At 34.5% G+C, this 22,140-nt stretch overlaps 1 pseudogene; it reads right to left on the bottom strand.

The window, feature by feature from the left end:
- Window positions 1–16,284: 16,284 nt before the first annotated feature.
- Window positions 16,285–17,555, bottom strand: LOC149203247 (stearoyl-[acyl-carrier-protein] 9-desaturase, chloroplastic-like; annotated as a pseudogene).
- Window positions 17,556–22,140: the final 4,585 nt, after the last annotated feature.

Here is a 22,140-nt window from a genome sequence, read left to right as displayed (position 1 = left end):
CTTGTAGACCTAAACATCTCTTGACTAAGTTGGTTAACTGCATAGCACATATTCGGTTGTGTGTTCACCAAATACATGAATAAACCCACAAGTTGCCTGTAAACAATAGATTCCACTACTTCCCATGAAGTAGCATCCTCCTTCCTCTAGTTACTTGCTAGAGGAGTCTCCATGGCTTTGTTGCTCCCCATGAAAAACCTCCTGAGTATCTCATTGGCATACTTAATCTCAGACATAAAGAGTTCCCCATCACTCTACCATACTTCCATGCCTAGAAATTAATGCATGAGCCCCATGTCCTTCATCTCAAACTCTCTTGCAAGATCCTCCTTGCAAGACTTGATCAGCTGATCATCACAAGTCAAAATCAACTCGTCGACATATAACACAATGATCAAAAATTTACCTTCCACTACTATGCGATACAAGTTTGTATCCTCATCACTCTTGGTGAAGCCCAACTCGATGGAGTAGCTATTGATCCTAGTGTACTAAGCATTGGGTACTTTCTTCATCCCATATAATGCTCTCTTGAGCCAGCACACATGCGACTCATGGTAGAAGGTCTCAAAACCTTCAAGTTGATCTATGTACACCTCTTCCTCAATCATACGATTAAGGAAGGTTGTCTTTACATCCATCTGATGTATCTTCCAACCCATCTATGTTGATAGTGCCAATATAGATATGATAGATGAGTACCTTGAAACAATAGCAAAGGTCTCATCATATTTAATCCCCTCTACCAGTGAAAAGCCACATACCACAAACCTAGTCTTATGCTTCTCCACACTACCATCTGCAGCTTGATTTACCTTGTAAAGCCATTGGGAGCTCCCCACTGACTTGTCCTTTGGCCTCGGGACCACATCCCAATCACTATTACAAACTATGGAGTCATACTCCTCCACCATGGCATCAACCCAAACTAGTTGCTACACTGCCTCCTCAAAGGAAGATGACTTTGTTTCAACACATCCACTCATAAGACCCATGTATCTAGTGTACCTCTCAACTGACCTCCTCTACCTGCACTGAGATGTGGGTGGTCCCGCATTCTCCCATGCATCATGCAATAACTTATCAACCTCTCTGGTGTGCTTTCTCCCATCTATAGAAGACTCTTTCTGAGTGGATGTCTCCACTCCTAGATCCTCTGCATGTGGCTTATCCACATCAATCTGAGGCTCCTGAACCTTAGGAGCTAAAATCTCCTCAACCACATGTAGTTGAAGCTCCCTCTCAAGGGAAACTAGCATGACCTTCTCCTCATCGAATCTGACATCCCTATGAACCATTGTCATCCTGCTAGTTAGCAAGTACACATGATAGTTGTGAGGTGTATTCGTGTAGCCCACAAATATCCCCAACTCTATTTTCATATCAATCTTCTTCCATGCATCTTTTGTCACATGGAAATATACTGATGACCAAAAAATCCTGAAGTGACCAACATCTGGTCTCTTATTGGAGAAAGCCTCCTATGGTGTTTTCATCCCAAGTATTCAATGCGGGCTTATGTTCTGCAAATAAACAATTGTGTTACATGCCTCAACCCACAAGTGTAGTGGTAGGCCCTGATCATGCACATCACTCATGATGCCCCTACAATGCTTACGTTCTTCCTTTCATCCACCCCATTCTGTTGTGGGTTATGGGGTGTCGTCAACTCTCGTTTAATCCCTTCTGTTGCATAGAAGTTCTTAAACTCATTTGAGACATACTCACCACTATTATAACTCCTCAAAGCTTTAACATTCTTTCCAGACTCTTTCATGACCAATGATTTAAATTCAAAAAACTTTGTGAAATTTTGATCATTCTTCTGCATGAAAAAGATCCAACATTTACGAGAAAAATTGTCGACAAATATAACATAGTACCTATGTTTGGCCGTGGATGTTGTCAAGAATGGTCCACATACATCTAAATGGAATCACTCTAGAATCACCTGTAACCACAAACTCAAAACTTCGAAATCTCCTCTAGTATATTTTCTTCAGCTCCATTACCATGTATATTTTCTTCTAGATTCATAGCTCATGTAATGTACTAAAACACAAGACAAGAATCTACTCTACTCTTTAGAAAATAGAAACCAATAGATCAATGAAAGAAATAATGGACAAGAGGAAAATAATCAAAGACACATAACACATTTTTTCTCTGTGGAAAGTCACTACTCAAAGCCCGAACTATCTATTGCATTAATCAGAAATTTGAGTGATAATACAAAGCTTGTTCTCACTAGAACAATTCCTGCACAAGTATGATCAACTCTCTACCTCACAAGCCCACTCTAGCCAATACTTAGCCAATTATTCTACCTACAAAGCTCCTATTTCCTTGTCAAATTCCTGTGAGGATCAAACCATATTTAATTGGGAATTCCTTCCTCCATAATTGCACAATCCAAAACTAGGTCCTTCTCTGATTCCATGCATGACCTGTACAACTCGGATCATCATACAACAGATAGTACATTGTCCCTGCACTTTAGTCTCAACTAGGTATTTCTCTGAACTAACATGCATGAGTTTCTCATGAGGGAATCTTTAGTTAGCTAGAGTAGCACTGAGGATGCACCAACACACCAACTCACTACTAGACCTTTACTAGTTCCACAAATAGTTAGAACTAGTTTAAATGTCTATAACTCAGTCAAACTGAGTTATCTAATTATAACTCAAATAAACTCAGCTTGGACTCCTAAAATTTAGGGAGAACATATACATGACTACAAAAATAATTCCAACTCGAAATTCCTAATATAATTAATTTAATTAAACTTAATCAACTATTTACAAGTTGCTATGAGAATAGAATTCAATTTTCATTCATAGTTTAATTCAAGGACAAATTAAACTCAAATTTCTTGTTGTCATTTCTCAGCATCTTGATGGGAACATTCCAACTCTTGAGATTGTATTGCTTTTGAAAATCTTCTACTACATTATTATAGCTCTATTGATAAACTATTGAATCACAAATGTTAATTTTGTCCTTCTCACCTGAGCATCCAACAAAAAGGTCACGCGCCTCCTTGGTAGCAAGCACTTGTGTATCGTTATCATCAAAACATCCAATTTGATGCTTTTCTTCTTTAGTGACCTCCTCATCAACAAACCCCTCCATAAAAGAAGGTCAAACAACGGCTTGTTGATCATTAGCAACCTTTTGGTCTCTTGGATGGTTCTGAGCCCCTTGAGGCCTCCTAAAGTTTGAATTTCTCACCTGTCGTTGATTCTTAGCCCTAGAAGGAGTTAGCTTATCAACCATATTTTCCATCATTTTCAACATCACAGAAAATTTGATATCAGGTGAAGAAGATGAGTCTTCTTTGAACACCACTCTTTTCTCAATTTTCATTAAATTCGCCTTCTTAACCAACAAATTGGCTTCTACTATGATTGCATTACTTTTCATTACTTCCAAAGTAACATGATTTCTTTCCCAGAGTTGATAGGCCATTTTGGCATAAAAACTGTCATGATAATGTAACAAGACTAATCCCGAGGGAGGTTTTATCTCAGCTAGAATTGAATTGTAAATCTTGTTAAATCAAGTTGTGAATTCTTGGACAGATTCCCCTGGATTCCTTTTAAGAGTGGCATATTTGAATAAAATCTGCAAGGGGTTTTTCTTCACCTCCCATCTGGTGAGAAGCAATTTTTCAAACTGATGGAAAATATTGATACCTCTTGTAGGTAAAGATCTGAACCATTTCTTTACCTCTCTAGATATACTTTGTGTAGAAAGTCTCAATTTTACATCTTGATGGTCAACCTCCTCTAGACCTATAAAGTCATTAAGCTTGTCTACATGTTGCTGAGTTGTATAATACCCAGTACCATTAAATGGAATCAGGGGTTGTCCATAATTTAAAGGGAGGTTATGTATCTGACCTCTAAGATTCAAAGGTGCATATCGGGCAGCCATGGGGCTCGGATATGAAACTACACTAACTTCAGAAGTTAGGACAATGGATGTCAGAGGCAATGAGGCGATTGTGATAGTATTTAATGGAAAAGGATTTTGGAGACCCACAAAGGACAAATGAGTAGTTGAGGCAAATAAATATGGGATGAAATAATGAAAAGTTAGAGACATGGAAATAGATATAGGCTCCAAAGATCCTGAGGTGCGACACATCTAGATTCCTCTCGAGAAAGCCTCCTCTTGTGTGATCATGCCAAGAATCTGATGAGGACTCTTGTTCTGCAAATGGACCGATGTGGTGCATGCTTCAACCCATAAGTGCATAGGTAGGCTTTGGTCATGCAACATCACCCGTGCTTCTCCCACAATGCTTTAGTTATTCCTCTCAGCCACCCTATTCTACTGAGCGTTGTGGGGTGCTGTCAACTCTCGTTGAATGCCTTCTTTTGCACATAAATTTTTAAACTCATTCAACATGTACTCACCTCCATTATTTATCTTGGGAGCCTTCACCTTCTTACCCATTTCTTTCTCAATCAATGCATTCAAGTCTAAGAACTTGGAGAAAGTCTCATCCTTCTTCCACATGAAGAAGATCCAACAATTTCACCAAAAATCATAAGTAAAGATGACAAAATACTTGTTCCTGACAGTGGAGGCTATCGAGAAAGCTCCACAAACATCATAGTGGATCCTTTCAAGGACTGCATGTGCTCTGCTATACCAATCATGGAAATTGGCTTTTGCATGCTTCCCCAATGTACACCTCATTAGGAGAATTTTGTGGTCTAAAATGGGCCTCTTAAAAAAAATGTACAACCAAAATAAACTTTATAAGGATCAGTAGGATTCAAAGTGATGATGTCAACGATGGGGGATGATTCACCATTTTTGGAGTGAAAAAGTAAAAATATTAAAAAATAATAAAATAATAATACTACTTTTTCAACTCGTATTTTCAACTTATCGCCCTAAGGCCTTACTCAAATTTCAAGCGAGGGTACTCATTGGATGAAAATTTTAATTCTTCATCCAAGGCGTAATCATGTTGCATATGTTTGATGGACCCTTCTAAATGAAAAATAAGAAATACATTAAAAAACGTGATTACAATCATGCTTTTCATGTATTTCTCATTTTTCGTGTAGTAGGGTCCATCTAAATTATCCAACATGGGTACTCCTTTAGTGAGGAATCAAATTCTGCATCCAACGAGTGCTGCCACTTGAAATTTGAGTAAACCCATAAGGAGATAAGTTGACAATACGAGTTGAAAAAATAGTTTTTTAGTTTTTTACCTCTAAAATTAGATGATGTAATCTAATCTTATTTTATTATTTCCGCTATTATTGTATAATTTCCTTAGGAGGCCCATTTTATACCTTAAAATTCCCTTAACTTGTTGCATGTGTCTTGCTACTCTAGTGCTCATTTTGGGAGGCCTTTGATAATATGTTGCATGATCTTCAAATCACCATGATGGAAATGGCCAAGTCTTCTATGCCAAAGTTCACCGACATAGAGGCTCTGCACCTTCTCTGCCTTTGTGCTCAATGTAGCACAATCCTCCACATCTATCTTGTAGAGTTTCTTCACACCAATCTCGATCTTCATAACCTGTCTCATGGCTATGTGAATCAGGAATTCCCTTCCTTTGCTGAAGATCACATCATAACCATGGTCTTCCAAACCTGCAACAAAGATAAGATTCTTCTTTAGACCCAAAGCAAACATCTCATCCTTGTGCCTAAGAGGGGAGACTGACTACCTTTGAAAGGTGACTATACCAATCTCGATCGCCCTTACCTTCTGTCATCTCCCAACAATGTAAACTTTGAAACGGGAACTGATACTGTTTACCCATTTTGTAGAGATAGCAAAAAGGTGACCCGATTTTGAAAAGGGGTGATGCAGAACACACATGTTTTTTTTAGAGCATAGTTTTTGGCACTATAAATTTTTTTATGTACATCGCGTTTTAGAATGGTAGTGATTTTGATGTTGATCTAAAAAAGTGATAATTCTACACCATGCCCTTTTTTTAAAAGGTTTTTTTTTTTACTTTTAATTTTATAATGTATGAAATGTAAATAATTATTTTGTAAATTTAATAACTTTGAAAGTAGTCTTCTTCTTCATTATTTTTGTTTCTATTTTTTTTTGTAGTGAGGTTTTTATTGTTTTGCATATTTAAAGAAGAAGGTCAATATTTTGCATTTTTGATATTCTACATATTTATACATCGTTAATTAAATTTTCAATCCACATGAAATGATTGTCTCTAAAAAGCATATATAAAAATATATATAAAAAAGACAAATATATATATATATATATATATATATATATATATATATGTTAAAAAAAAATTATCTCATAAACCATAAAAGAATTTGGAAAAAAAAAAAATATATATATATATATATATATGAAAATTATTTTTAAAAAACCAAAAAAAAAAAAATTAATTTTTTTTATTTAAAAAAAATATTATTATTAACTTCTTTTTTTGAAACAAATTTTTTTATTTAAAAAATAATTATTATAATAGTTTTTTTTTAAATAAAAATCATTAAAAACATTTTAAATCAATAAAAATTTTATTTAAAAATTAAAAATTTAAAAAATATATTTAAAAAAAAAATTAACTTTTCCCCACCCCATGGCCGGCTGTGGTGGTGCGGCCGTGGGTGTAGGGTCCTGTGCACAGGCCCTCCACCCACGGCCACGCCACCATGGGCGGCCGAGGGGGCGGGCGTCCAACTCTAGAATCTGACTTGGGCGGAGGGCCTGTGCGCAGGACCCTCCACGCCAACATGGGCGGCCGGGGGGCACAGAATCAGACGCCCACCCCTCGGTCGCTCGTGGTGGTGAGGCTGTGTGTGGAGGGCCAGTGCGCAAGACCCTTCGCCTACGGTCGCGCCACCATGGGCGGACGAGGAGCGTGGAATAGGACGCTGACCCCCTAGCTGCCCGTGGTGGCGCGACTGTGGGCAGAGGGCCTGCGCGCAGGACCCTTCGCCCACGGCCACGCCACACGGGCGGTTGGGGTGCGGGATATATATATATATATAATATATATATATATATATATATATATATATATATATATATATATATATATATATATATATATATATATATTTTTATAAATTCTTTCTTTCTAAATAAATTTTTTATTTATTTAAAATGTTTTTAGTGAATTTTATTTTTAAATAGGAAAAAAATGTTTTTAAAAAAAATTAATATAATAATTATTTTTTAAATTAAAAAAATAAAGAATTGTTTTTAAAAAAATCAATAATTTTTTTTTTTAATTTTAATTTTTTTTTTAAATAATTTTTAAAAAATATTAAATTGTAAATTAAAAAATTTAATTCGTTTAAAACAAAATTAAAAACTTTTTAATCATTTTTTTTTAAAATAAGAAAAAAAATTGTTTTAAATAAAACGTTAATAATAACAATATTTTTTTTTAATAAAAGAAAATTGTTTAAAAACAAATTTTATTTTTATTTTATTTTTAATTTTTTAATATTTTAATATTTTTTTGGGTTTTTTTTAAATAATTTTCATATATATATATATATATATATATATATATATATATATATATATATATATATATATTAATTTCAGTTTTTTTTGTTTTTTTAATATTAATTTTACTAGTTTTTTTATTTTTTTCGTTTATTTTAGTTTATTTTATTTTATTTATTTATTTATTTATTTTAACTTTTTTGTTTTTAATTTAATTTTATTTAATTTTATTTTTTTCCTAGTTTTTGCTAATGTTTTTTTTTCAATTTCACTATTTTTACTTAATTATATATATGTGTGTGTGTGTGTATATATATATATATATACATATACATATTTATATAAAAAAACATAAATATACATATACATATACATATACATATACATATTTAATATTTTTTTTTTCAGATTCTTTTATGGTTTATGAGATAATTTTTTTTTAACATTTTTTATTTTTTATTTTTGACTTTTTTATATATATTTTTATATTTGTTTTCTTAAGTAATTGACATTTTAATCTTAATTTTAGTAGTCTTTAATTTATTTATTTATTTATTTTTTTTTTTGTTAATTTTCTACTTTTTTAAATCTAGTTTGTTTTTAATTTCTATTTTTAATTTTTAATTTTTTTCTTAATTTTTATTTTTTTTTCATTTTTCTATTTTTACCTACTTAATTTTAAGTTTATTTTAAATGTTATTTTTTCTTTTCCATATTTTTGTTTTTTTCATTTTGCCAATTTTTTTTTATGGTTTAGAAGATTTTTTATTTTTTTTTATTTTTATTTTTTTCCCTTTCTTTTTAAATATTTTTTTACTATTTATTTGTTTATAATGTTTATTTTTATTTTTATTTTTTGTTTTTTAATTCTTATCATTAATTTTGTTTTTTTTTTACATTTTTGTGATTGAATTTTTTTTTTTAGTATATATTTTAATTTATGTTTTGTTATTTTGTTATTTTTATTTTTTTTTGTTTTGTGTTTTTTCATTGTTTTAATTAATTAATTAATTAATTTTTTTATTTTTTTATGCTTTCATTATTTCTTTTAAATTTTAATGGTTTTCAGGTTCATGATAAAATATTTTATGCCATTATTTCGAAATTTTGAAATTTTACTTTTGAAGAAAAAATGTGTTTTCCCAACGTTAACACTTTTCGTTTTGAGGGTGTTTTTTGGACAATTTTTGCGCAAAAATTTGATTTTCACCGCCATTTTTAAAATATGTTGAAAATTTACCCAAGAAAAAAAAGTGTTATTCTAGCATCAACACTTTTCGTTTTTAACGCTGTTTTTTTTTATGGTTTTTTGAGGTTTTTTGGCTAGAGTTCCCGTTTTGAGTTTATAGTTCCCGTTTCAAAGTTTACATTGTTTCCCGTCTCGATGTGCATCTGGAGATCCTTCTCCTCCAAATCACAGAAAAAATCTCTATTCCTCGTCATATGGAATAGGGCACTGCTATCTAGGTACCACACGCTTCCCATCACTGTGTTGGTCATGTATGCAATGAGAGTAAAATCAAGCTCGAACTATGAAGCGAAAGCTTCAACTGCTACTCCTCATGAGGTCTTCTTGCTTGCATTCTTATGTGCACACTTCATGGCATATTTCCCAAATTCATGATAGTGAAAACAATTGATTCTGGACAAGTCTTTCGTCTTGCCCCCTTAACTAGATTCTACTTTGGATTGGGATTTATTCTCTTTCCCTTTCTTTATCTTCCCATCCAAGGCACAATTATCCTCATCCTTGCCCTTGGATGAAGTCCCGTCTTTGGTATTTTACCTTATTTCCTCCTACACTAGGTCAGACCATAAGCGCTCCCAGATTGGTAGTTTATCCCTACCATTTACTGAATCGTGATAGTTATGCCAACTCTTGGGAAGGCCCAAAAAGACTAGAGCTACCAAGTATTCTTCAGGGACATTAACAACGACCCTACCAAGTTCATCACGACACTATGTAAACTTGCTTAGATATTACAGAATTGTGTCGTTCTTCTGCATCTTTATACTTCGAGGCTCTCCTTGAGTGCCAGCTTCTTGTGGTCACTATTATTTTCAAAATCTTCAGTCAGTTCTTTCCACATCATGAATGAAGTCTGTTTTCCATGCATATTTGATAAATATGATCCCGTACTCCCTCCAATATGATTCTCCTCACCTTGTCCACATCTTTCTTCCACTGAGCAAGATTCTAGGCATCAGATTCTTAGGGTTTTGCTTCATCTGACTTGATGTATTCTAGCAACCCATTATCATCCAATACTGACTCCATGTGGTCCTTCCATGCAACAAAGTTTGAGTTGCCTTCCAAGGCATACTCAAGCCTAAGTCCATTGAAAGCAATCTTCTCAATCCTGAAGAAAACCCGGAACATTGATCTTCAAATTCAAGCCTCCTTCAATGACAACAAAATATATGTTCTGCAATTATTCCAACTCCAATACCATCTATAAATTAATGTGTAGATTGAAAACTACTCATGAAATTTACTAAATCACAAGACTTGAAGCTACTGTACTGATCTGTGGAAGTTAATTCACCATCTAGAACACAAATCATAGACATGATAAAGGAAACATCACACATGCACAATGATTTATCTAGGGAAAACAACTACTCAAAACCCCCTCCTATTTGTATTTCATTAATAATAGAATAGAGATTAAATACATATGATTTCTCAAGCCTGAGCACACCCTACAAGTGTATAGTCTATCCCTCTGCCTAACTGAATGACTCTGCCTAACACTTTGGCCAATTTTCAAGCCCTCTAAGCTCCTATTTCCTTTCATTGTTCCCTTGAGAAATTAGCCCCTACAATTTAGGAATTTCCAACTATTGAATTTTGCAATTGCCTTAGGTCCTTCCTTTCACTGCATACACCACCTGTACACATTGGAATATGATACAACTGATAGTACACTACCTTGGAATCTCCATCTCAACTAGGTAACTCAAATTATCTAGATGCAACAATTATTTTGGGTTGATTGATCAGTTAACTAGATGATCACTAAGTGTGCTTGAAGTTCCATTTCCACAACTTGACCTCCACCAATTCTTCTGATAGTTAGAACTAGTTAAGCTAACAATAACTCAAATTAACTGAAATAGATTACTACAAATTAGCAATCAAACATACTAAACTGAATGAAAGCTTCCCCAACTCAAACTAACTAAGTTAAATGAATGACAAGTTCCATGTCACCTCAGTTAACTACCTCCAAGATTTTTGCTGAAATAGAAATTCAAATTTTCTCTAGTTTAACCAAGGCAAAGTGAAATTGAGATTTTCTTGCTGCATTTTCAGCGTGATGACTTCTTTCCTCAATGGTGTGATTGAGGAACATGTGTACATAGAGTGGTGTCAAGGCTTTAAGGTGCATGAAAACTATTCTCATGTTTATAGGTTGAAGAAGGTCGTGTATGGACTCAAGTGAGCTCCAAGAGCTCGATATGAATGTATCGACAACTGCCTAATGACATTGGGATTTACCAAACGGGAAGTTAATCCAAAAAAATATTTTAAGGTTGTGAAGAATGCACCTACCATCTTAATGCTATACATTGATGATTTGTTTCTGAATGGTGCTAAGCCTCTTATTATTTAATGTAAAAAGAAGTTGGCTTCTGAATTTGACATGAAGGATCTTGGATCGATGCATTATTACTTGGGACTAGAAGCATGGTAGTATCCTAGTGAAATATTCCTTTGTCAAGGAAAGTATGTAATTGAAATCCTTTCGAATTTTGGTATGATGGATTGTCTATCCATGACTACTCCCATGGTGACAAACTTGAAGAAGTTAAGAGGCTTTGAATCCATTTTTGTATATCCATCTATGGACCAACAATTGATTGGTTCACTGATGTACTTGGTTAACACTAGGCTAGCCATTTGATTTGCTATGAACACATTGAGATAATATCAGGTTGAAAAAAGGCATGAGCATTAGATTACAGCGAAGCACATTTCGAGATATCTTTGTGATACTACGAATTATGGCTTGAGATATGTTGCAAATAGGGATGTACAACTTCTGGGATATACAAATGTATATTGGGATGGAAGTGTTGAGGATATGAAGAGTACCTCAATAGTATGCTTCAGGTTAGGCTCCACTATGATCTGGGATGAGTAAGAAGCAGAGTCTAGTTGCACTCATCACTACAAAATTAGAGTACATCGCAGATAATGAGGCTTGTATGGAAGCAATATGGCTCCAGAAGATATTTGGAGGATTATTTGACCAAGAGTTGGAACTGATGAGGATACGTTGCGATAATAAAAGTTGTGTGAAGCTTTTAGAGAATCCTTTGTGCCATGACAGGTCAAAGCATATCGATATCAAGTACCACTACATCCATGACATGTTGTAGAGGAGAGAGATAAGGCTTGAATACATCTAGACCAATGAGCAGACAACTAATCTTCTGGCGAAGTTGTTACCCAAGGACATGTCCATCTACCTTAGAGACAAGTGGGGGCTTGTGGAGATTACCCCTCTGGTTAAGAGGGAGAGCTGATATATTTGTAACACGGATGGACATTCTCCTGAGAGGGAGAATGGGTCTGAGAATCCCTAAGTGCTCAACTAGAAGGGTTGAGTGAGTACCTCTCCAAGGATATCCAATCACACACTAGGAAAGGGTGTAGTGAGGTTTGTGGACCCGATCACACATTGGGGAGGGTGTAGTGAGGTCCTTTCAGCATTTGGACTCGATCACTAAACAGGGAAGGGTTGAGTGAGGTCATAGGCCTGATCACACACTGGAATGGTGTAGTAAGGTCCTTTTAGCATCTAGACCCAGTTTCCATCCAGGAGGGATTGAGTGAGGTCTTGGCCCAGAGTGCTCACCAGGAAGGATGAGTGAGTACTAGCTAGTTGAGGTCCTAACATTTTGGCCTAGGAAGAGGCCATGGGGACCACTCACTCTGAAGGAGTGATTCTTGATATGTTTTTGAAATTTCCATGGGTTTTGGTACCACCCAAAATATGGCCACTAGAAAATGCTGATGGTAGATGATGATGCTGAAGATGTTGATTTGATATAACCCTTTTTTTATAGAAAATTTTCAACATGAGAACACTTATGACAATGATTATGAATACCTCCCTATTTAAGAGAGAGTGCTGAATTATAACTATGGTAAGTTTTCATAATGTATATTTGGTGATTTTATGTACTTGTATTTATTATTGTAAAGAATATATTAAATGCTAGAGTCAGAGAAAAATTTATTTTTAGTCAAAGTCCCATTGCGACTTTTAAAAGAAGAAAAATTGAATTTTTGAATTGTAATTTTTCGCTCCAAAAGTTTTCAAGTCAGTTTGGCTCCAAGTGAAGTCGGCCTTGGTAGAAGACAAATCCATTTGGCCAATACAAATCACTATGTAATGGCAGTTCAACCTCCTCCAATTGGGCAATTCACATCTATCTCACAAGAAAATTTATGGGAAAGCAAGTGAAGGATATGCAGGATAAATAGGATGAAGAAGAAGATGAATTGGTTCTTTTTCTCTCTCTCATCAACTTACATGTGTGGACATATTATCTCTCTCATGATTCATAGTTTTTCTAGGATTTCTGTTGCAAGGGGCCAAAATCCTAGGCAATTGCAGGGGCCAAAATTCTGGGGCAATTGGCAGCTGTAAGGAGGCTGACATTTCTAGGTAAAATTAGGCAGAGCGAATTTCTAGATCAGATTGGGTGGCTTGGAGTGGACGGGGGGCCATGTGTCTATTTTTGAACTAAAAATTTTCACTATTGAAAAGGTTGTTGGGTTTTCCCAGGGTAAATCTTGTCTCTTCTTTGTGCATTGTGATCTCTATTTTTCTATTGTTCTTTATGGTTGAATTTTTGAAGTATAATTACTGAATTATATATTGGAATAAAAGTAAAAGAAGATCTACATCAAAATTAATTATAAGTTTTTTAGAAATATTGTGCTAGTTTCTATTGCACTTGGAAAATCAACAAGAGGCATAGAGAGAGAGAGGGGTCAGGGGAGGAGGAGAGAGAGGGAGATAGACACAAAAATGAAAAGGGGGAAGAAGAAAGAAATCTGGAGAGACAAATACATATATTATATATTATTATATAATATTGAACATTATTAACCATAACAGAAGATGAGGTAAAGTGTTTACAAAAGGTAAAATAAATTGGATTTAGAAAGCCATATATATTTGGTTTTTCACTGAAATGGATGCATTGATTTCAATTTAGATGTTGATTCCTGATCGTATTTGATTAATTGCACCAGATGCATTGATTTCAATGTAGTTGTTCATTTCTAATGCTATTTGGTTGCTTGCACTAGATGTATTGATTTCAATGTATATGTTGATTTCTAATCCTATTTGATTGCATGAATTAGATGCATTTATTTCAGTGTAGATGTTGATTTATGATTTGATGTCACTAGATGTATGTTGTACATTAATTTTAGAGTAATTAGATTAATAGCATGCATTGGTTTCAATGTAAGCAAAAAAAAAGTATTAACGATGGACATTGATGCATGTGTTATAGTAATTCAACCATAAATAAAATACTTGAATTTTGATTCACTTACCTGAAATAGTTGCTTCATGAAAATATAAACTATTTTTGTTGACTGCATTCTTATTATTCATATTTCCCATCATTCAACATTGTTAGTCACTTTGCATTCAAATGAGATAAAAGAAAGCAACTACCATTGAAACTTACTTGGGGTTTAACACTCCTTAGGTCAATATGATTGAAATTGGAGGATGCTTCTATTAATATTGGAGAGAAATATAGACAAGGTATGGTGTTTACTACAATAGCTCAAGTTAAAGATTTGAATGATCTATGATTTCAACCTCCCTTTTCATATAATTGATATGAAAAGATGGCAAAACTAACAAGTGTGACAATGAGAACAATAGAAGAAAATATTTTGAGAATGATCACAATGGAGACTATTTGTAATTTACTACATTCTTATCATTCAAATTTTCTATCATTCAACACCATTACATTGTCACTTTGCATTATTTTATTTTATTTTATAATTTTTCGTCATCTAAAAAATATGAGGTAACTGAGTAAATTTAAAATTAAAATGACCACATTAATCTTAAACATATTTATCATATTTAAAATGATTAGAATAATTAGATGTTCGACTAATTTTGTGTGATTTTGCATGACTAAAATAAACCTAGATCCATTGTAACCCTCAATCTATCAAGCACTGGGAGGATAAAATCTCTTGAGGTGCAAACCTTTCCTCAAGTTTTGCACTCGAAAAGTAGGTTTGCATCTAAAGATAATTGATCCTTTTTGACACTTGATAGACACGAGGTTAATATGGATCTATGATGGTGATAGGAATCAAAGCAATAGGATGGTTACTATTGTGTCTATGTCAAATAATAGAATGTCCCCATTCAAGTTTGGAGGACATAATTGTAGTATTCCCAACATGGCATATGATGACAAAAGTTGGTTGTAGCAACTTAGGTATGGACATTTAAATTTTGACAGTTTGAAATGTCCAACATCAAAAGTAGTGGTTTATGGTTTGCCTAAGGTTCAAGAACACAAGGAGTTGTTGGGTAAATGAAATCAACATTCCCCATGTGTTTCACAACATATGCCTAACAACCTCTCAAGGATTTTTTAACTTTGGTGATGTGTTTGTTTACTAAAAACTATAAGTTTTGTGTAATGACAATCATGATTCCAACGAGTGGTATCAAAGCGAAAGGTATCAAGTTTGAAACACACTTGAGTCACGTTGGGGGTGTGGGTAGATTGTTAGAAGAATGAAAATCAATGCTCCTTATGTGTTTCACAGCATGTGCCTAACAACCTCCCAAGGATCCATTAACTTTGACGATTTGTCCGTTGCTAACACCTATGGGTTTTGGTGTAATGACAATCGCGATTCCAATAGAAGGTTTATCAAGGATGTGCTAAAGGAACACATGTGAGAGAAATTTTCAAAAGGCAATGCATAGAGGGATCGTTATCGACTTCAATTAGTTCACTCAGATATTTGTGTTCTTATACACTCAAAGAGTTTGGGTAAGTTATCACATTTCATTACTTTTGTTGATGATTACTAAGGAAAGTGTTGGGTTTGCTTTTTTAAGACCAAGGATGAGGCCCTTGATACATTTAAGAGGTTTAAAACCTATGTGGAAAATGAAAGAGGTTGCAAAATCAAATGCTTAAGGAGAGATTGTGGAGGAGAATTTATTTCAAGAGCTTTTCAAAAATTTTGTGATATGAATGACATCAAAATAAAACTCAACACCATTTGTACACTTAGCATTTAATAAAGTGGCTGATATGAAAAACTGTACAATGATGGAAGTAACAAGGCAAGGAATATTTTACAAACTAAATGATCATGCCATTTTTTTTTGGAGGTCATGCAGTTGCAATAACACATTCTCAATCAAAGTCCTATGAGTGCACTTGATACGATGACTCGTTTAAATTCTTGGTATAAAAATATCATACTATTAAACATTTCAAAAGCTTCAATTGACTCGTTTAAATTATTGGTATAAAAAAACCATACTATTAATCATTTCAACGTTAAATCCAAAAAGTAAGAAGAATGTGATACATTTTTATTGAATAGACCTTCACCAGGATTATTATACAACCCTAACAACTACTCCATGCATCAAATATTACACAAATAATAGAATCTTATATTCCATCATACCGAACAAAACAACCATTCAAACAACCTAAAAAAAAAACGAAGTTGGCATTTAAGTTTAACTACAAATAAGGAATTTTACATTTTCACCTAGCATAATTACTGAAATATATGGAGAAAAGCATAAACTTCCTAGTCTTTTCTCTGCAGCTACCCACACTAAAGTGTGCAGTTCGAATTTTGTAATCAAGCAAATCCATTCCCTGACTTCTTGGATAGGTATTATAATTGTATAGAAACTGCCTTCCCTTACTAGAAAGACCACCTATTCCCTTCACATTCCATCTCTTAACCAAGAATTCCAAGATGTCAGCATAGTCTCCTACTGCGTACACACCTAATCTCTGAGAAATAGAAGAAAAGTGGTCAAACGGAATACCATCCTGCTCATCATACATCAAATGTGCAGGCATTATAGCATTTTTCCATATGATATGTTCAAAAGCTATCATTGTGCCGTCAGGATCAATCTCAAACAATTTTTCAATAATATTTGTGTATGCAGTCTCATGGCTTTTCTCATAATTGGGCCAATTTCAGGGCACCATATCTTTTAGCAAACCTAGCCTTGTTTCAATGTGATATGAATGTTTCTCTTTCTTGGAAGTAATCATACAAGGACCTAGGGACTATTTTCTATGCCTGGATACTAAACAAGAAAAAAGCTCAAGTCAGAAAATTCTCATTCAAAAACTAAAATATCCTACAAAAAACTTCCAATGCTAGCGATCAAGAGTGGAATCCCACATCTTGTTGCTACCAATAGAAAACATAATAAAATACTTTGACAAACTCCTTGAAACGTTAAGACATTGTATCATCACTTACCATTCCAAATCCAATAAGATACTGTATGGTTTTTTCAATCTGATGTCCACTCGGCCACACAAGTGAAGGTATTTATGAAGAAGATCACCATGTCTATTCTCCTCAGTTGTCTGTTTATGAAGAAGATCACCATGTCTATTCTCCACATACGTGTCCATGTTGCCCAGGAATTGGGATAGGCACCAGTCTCATCTCTTACACCATCAAATGTGTTCAACATAATCTGATAAGTAGGTAATGCCTCTTCTGTAATCATGTCTCCTACTAGACAAAATAAATAGTCATCCGACAATTCATGGGACAACTCCCACAATTATATAACTTGGTTAATGAAGCCCTCAGAAGAAGGATTAGACAAAAGGTCTTGTATATTTAAATGAATAAATATAATTTTTTCTACCCACTCCTCTAGTGATTTAAAGATCTCAACCTTCTCAGGTGACATGGAATGAGCCACCTGTTCACGACCTTCATGTGGTTGGAAATGGATTTTAATCTTTTCTTCCCTGAAAGATGAAACCGATGACATCAGAAATGCATCAGAACCAAGTGCATAATCCTAAATGCAGGTTCTCTACACAATAAGAAATGAACTATTAAAAATTAAATAGGGATGAGTGAGAGACAAAATCAGACAAAATCCACTTGTGACTATATTACCAAAGATGTTATTAACAGAGGATCTACACTTTGATTCATGGAAACTAATCAGTGAGAGAAAAAATCCACTTGTGGTTACATGACCAAACATATTATTAACAACGGATCTGCAATTTGATTCAATGGTGGATTCAAAAGGGTAAAAGGGTTAGGGAAGATACGTATTGAGAAATTTTGAGGAGAAAATTAATGAAATCTACTTTGATTTTCTTGAAATGAATAATATGGTTCCTTACTCTACACTTTGAAAAGCCTTTTTTTCAAAAGCCTTCTCTGTTTTTTATATTTATTCAATTGATTTAGGTGTAGTATGTGTACGGACTGAAGTATTTTAACATTTTTGCAAATAATCACTTGAATGGATAAATTGTTGTTAATCTTGTTAAGCTCCCTCTCCCAACGATCGCCAATTTTTGGAAACAAACTGCAGTAATTTCTGGAAACCAACTACAATTATTTTCTTAAATTATGGAAATCAACTACAGTTAAATTAATTTCTTGTTGGGAGCTCCTGGAGTGGTCCATTACCCACTCTGCAGTTCTCTACCATGATATATGGAACACTTGACACATAGCCAACAAAAGCTTGATGAAAGCCTGGCTATAAATACTTATGTTTGGTCCCCAAGCTCACTAACTCAATCCCCTTCAGTCTTACACCATCAAGTTAGAGTGAGCTGAGCTTGGAAGTGCCACACGGATAAGAAATTTTGGCTGAATTTTTATTTTTCTAAAGTTAAAAGAATTTTCTTTCTGTTATATGCCGAACGTGGAAAGGTCGACTGGCGGCGAGTCATTTCTTTGTTATGCTGCCATATCATGGCGTGGGTTAACATTGTTCTACTACCATATCGTGACGAGGGGTTAATTGGGCATCACAACCGTAGTAGGTCCAGGCACAACGAGGATCATTAGCTACAACGAAGAGAAGAAAATTCCAGTGCCAAAAGCAGAAGGGACTGATTACAAATTATTTCTCAAAAGCTTGGAGAGAGATTTATTCCTGTGTTGGGATCCTTGCAGACATCATTGTGTGAGTAGCATCAATCGCCGGAGGTATGATTTATTGGGCATTAAAGTTTTTGATTCATTTTTAAGTGTTTATTCTGCATTATAGAATCGTTATTAAGCTAACATTTGGTATTGAAGCCTATTTTATCTCTGCGAAGGTGTTTATAGACATATTGGCCTATTGCCTAGTTGAATTATCTACATTTCACTTCCTGCTATCCTTATCCATGGCCGCTTTTCATTATCTTTTGGTCCTCCAAAGCTACAACAGGGATCAGTTTAATTGCAGTAATAATTTTTTGAAAAATATAAACTAGTAAGTGAAACAGTTAAATAACATTTATAGATTTATGCTATTACTCTAAGAAAGAAACGCAATTGTGGAAATATGGTCGGCAAGAATTTAATTGTTAAAATTGCAATTGAATTTAGATGATTCAACCCAATAATCGTATTTATGGGTTTTTTTGTCATTAACTTGTATAATGTTTCTGGACTATGACGAGTGAGAATTTAATTGTTAAAATTGCGATTGAATTTAGATGATTCAACCCAATAATCGTATTTCTGGGTTTTTGTCATTAACTTGTATAATGTTTTCTGGAAATATGTCTAGTTTTTGCTCATTTTTTTTTTGGCTTATAATATTTATTTAATTATATGAATTTTGGATAATTATTGTGAAAAAATTATTAATTATGCTCGTAATTAACTTGCATGAATTGATTATTTCTGTTTTAAATTAAAACATGCTATTTTGGATGAGTATACGAGACCCATTGTTGAATGTTATGGGTGATTATTATAGTTTATTTCAAGCTAATTTTTTATGCATAAAAGAAATAATGTCTAGTGATCCATATATTTTTTATTGATTAGAGAATAGCCACAACATCTCTAATTAAATAATATTATATATTATGATTGATTAGGATCACATAAAGAATATTTAGACATTAATTATAACTAATTATACTAAATATAATATTTTTTATCCCACGAGAATTTTTATTATATTTATATAATTAATTAGAATAAAATATTCATAACTTACCCACAAGAATGATGAATTAATAGTTTTATCATAATGTTCAAATCTAAGATAGAATTTATATCGAATTATAATCATAGTATACCCTTTAGAATTATGAATTAAGTGAATAATTTGATAAATTCTATCATAAATAATAATTGAATCTGCTTGAACATACCTTGTCGAAGAGGTAATGCAAACGATTGGACAAGACACAGGAATGATGATCTTGGGGTGGTGGCAACTCTGGTTCTAGGGCTTAACGAATCATGCAGCAAAGAGTACCAAGAATCCATGGAGACACAGGGAGGAGGGAGCTCCACTCCCTCCTATAGTTATATGGTAGCAAACAGAGGAAGAGGGAGAAAAAAGAACAAACCTCCACAGCCCTTGGAGGTCAAGACAAAAGACACAGAAGCTCAGAAGGTGGAAGGTAGCAAAACCAATGCAGATCAAGGGGCCCACAAAGAAGATTGTTAGGAGGAGAAAGAGGGAGACAGAGGTCAAGGGTCAGAGAACAGAGCTAAGATGGGGCCCTGTAAAGCCAAGACCATAACTAAACCTCGGGTTATTCTGAACAATCCATCTCTGCAAGTGCATAGGGATCACATGGCTAACTATGCCATCATATGTAAATTCATGGGAATCTAGCCATCAGAGAAAGCATTGTACACCTGGATAAAATACAACTGAAAAACAAAGGGGGAGTTAAATATTCACCTTGGATTCAAAGGTTTTTTCACTGTGGTGTTTACGCACATGGAAGACAGGGACAAAATGTTTGAAGGAGGGCCATACTTCTTTGCAGCTATTGGACTCTATATGAAGCCATGGATGATGAACTTTGTGCCAGAATGAGAAACGTTCACTTCGGTACCAATATGGATTTGAATATGCTCCTTACCTTTATATTACTGGATGTCAAAGTCTTTAAAAGCTATAGGCAATAAATTAGGTCATTTCTTAAAAGTTTCAGAGGCAACTCTAAGGGGAAAACATACATCCTATGCACGTATCTGTGTGGAGATGGACCTATCAGGAGCCCTTCCAGATGAGGCCATTCTAGAATTCTATGATGAGGAATGGGTTCAAGTAGTTGACTATGAACACATCCCATTCAGATGTCACAAATGTCATGAGCATGGGCATCTATCCAGAGACTGTCCTCTCAATCGAAGGGAGGAAAACCTAAATACCAACAAAGGAGAAGACTAGGTTTCACCAAAGTAGGAGTGAAAGGAAAAGGAGGAGGAAGGAAGACACAAAAGAACCCTAGTGTGAAGGATAAAACAAAAAGTTACAAGAGTTTTGAGATCTTAGGAACAAAAGAAGCTGAGGGTGGAAAAAAAGAGAATACAGAGAATCAAACAGCAATGGGGAAAGAAAGAGAACATCATGGAGTAAAGTTAGGAACAGAATGAACACATGACGGACCCTCTGAGTACCATGGAAGTAGGAAAAGACCAAGGAATGACTCAAAGTGAAAGTGGTACAGAGGATCAAGATTTACAGGAGATCCTGGAAAGGGAGAACCTAGAGTCGGAAAAGTTTCTAGACCAGGGAGGCACCTGGGAATAAAATCCATCCCTCAGGAGGACGTGGACAAAGTCCAACAGATATTCCTTAACAAGGCACATCCAACAACTGTAGGACTCAAAAGAGGACATGACAACCAGGAAAACAAAGGGACTTCCTCAATAGGATTAATAACAGGAAAACTAACAAAGAATCTAAGCAAGAGGAGGGGAAGAAAAAGACAGAAAGAATCACTACTGGAGTGTGGCAAGCTCATTATTGATTCAAGAAGGATGAAATACCTTTCTAATTACTCCTTTATAATCCCACCTCAATGAAAATCACAACCTGGAACATTAGAGGACTAGGGAGCACAAGAAAATAGAGGAATCTCGGTAAAAGGATTAAAGAAGAAAAACCTGACATAGTATTCATTTAGGAGACAAAAGGCTAAGTAGAGAGGATCCGTGAAAAACATAGAAAATGGGTAAATAGATATGAATACCTTGAAGTTAAGGCAAATAAATGTGTTGGTGGTATTCTCACTCTCTGGGATCCACAGAAACTTGGTGTGATTGATGCGTATGCATCCAGACATCACCTTTCTCTAATTTTCCAATCAGTGGGTGACAGGCAATGTTAAATTATCACAAATGTCTATGGTCCAAAACCAATGGAGGACAAACTTCAACTCCTCACAACATTGGAAGATATGAAGAAGAGATACCCAGCTCTACCATGGATTCTTGGAGCTGATTTTAACTTAACAAAATCACTCATGGAGAAGAAAGGAGGAACTAGAATACTTGGAAGAGACTCAACTGCCTTCCAGAACTTCATCACCAATATGAAATTGGTCGATATTGAAACAAGCAATGGAATCTTCACTTGGAAT

Source organism: Pinus tabuliformis, chromosome 2_1, assembly GCF_031772625.1.
Source record: "Pinus tabuliformis cultivar Carrire ecotype Pingquan chromosome 2_1, CPIR1, whole genome shotgun sequence".
In the NCBI taxonomy this organism is placed as follows: Eukaryota; Viridiplantae; Streptophyta; class Pinopsida; order Pinales; family Pinaceae; genus Pinus; species Pinus tabuliformis.
Note: the sequence above shows the minus strand (reverse complement) of the source record. Positions and strands in the feature narration are given on the sequence as shown.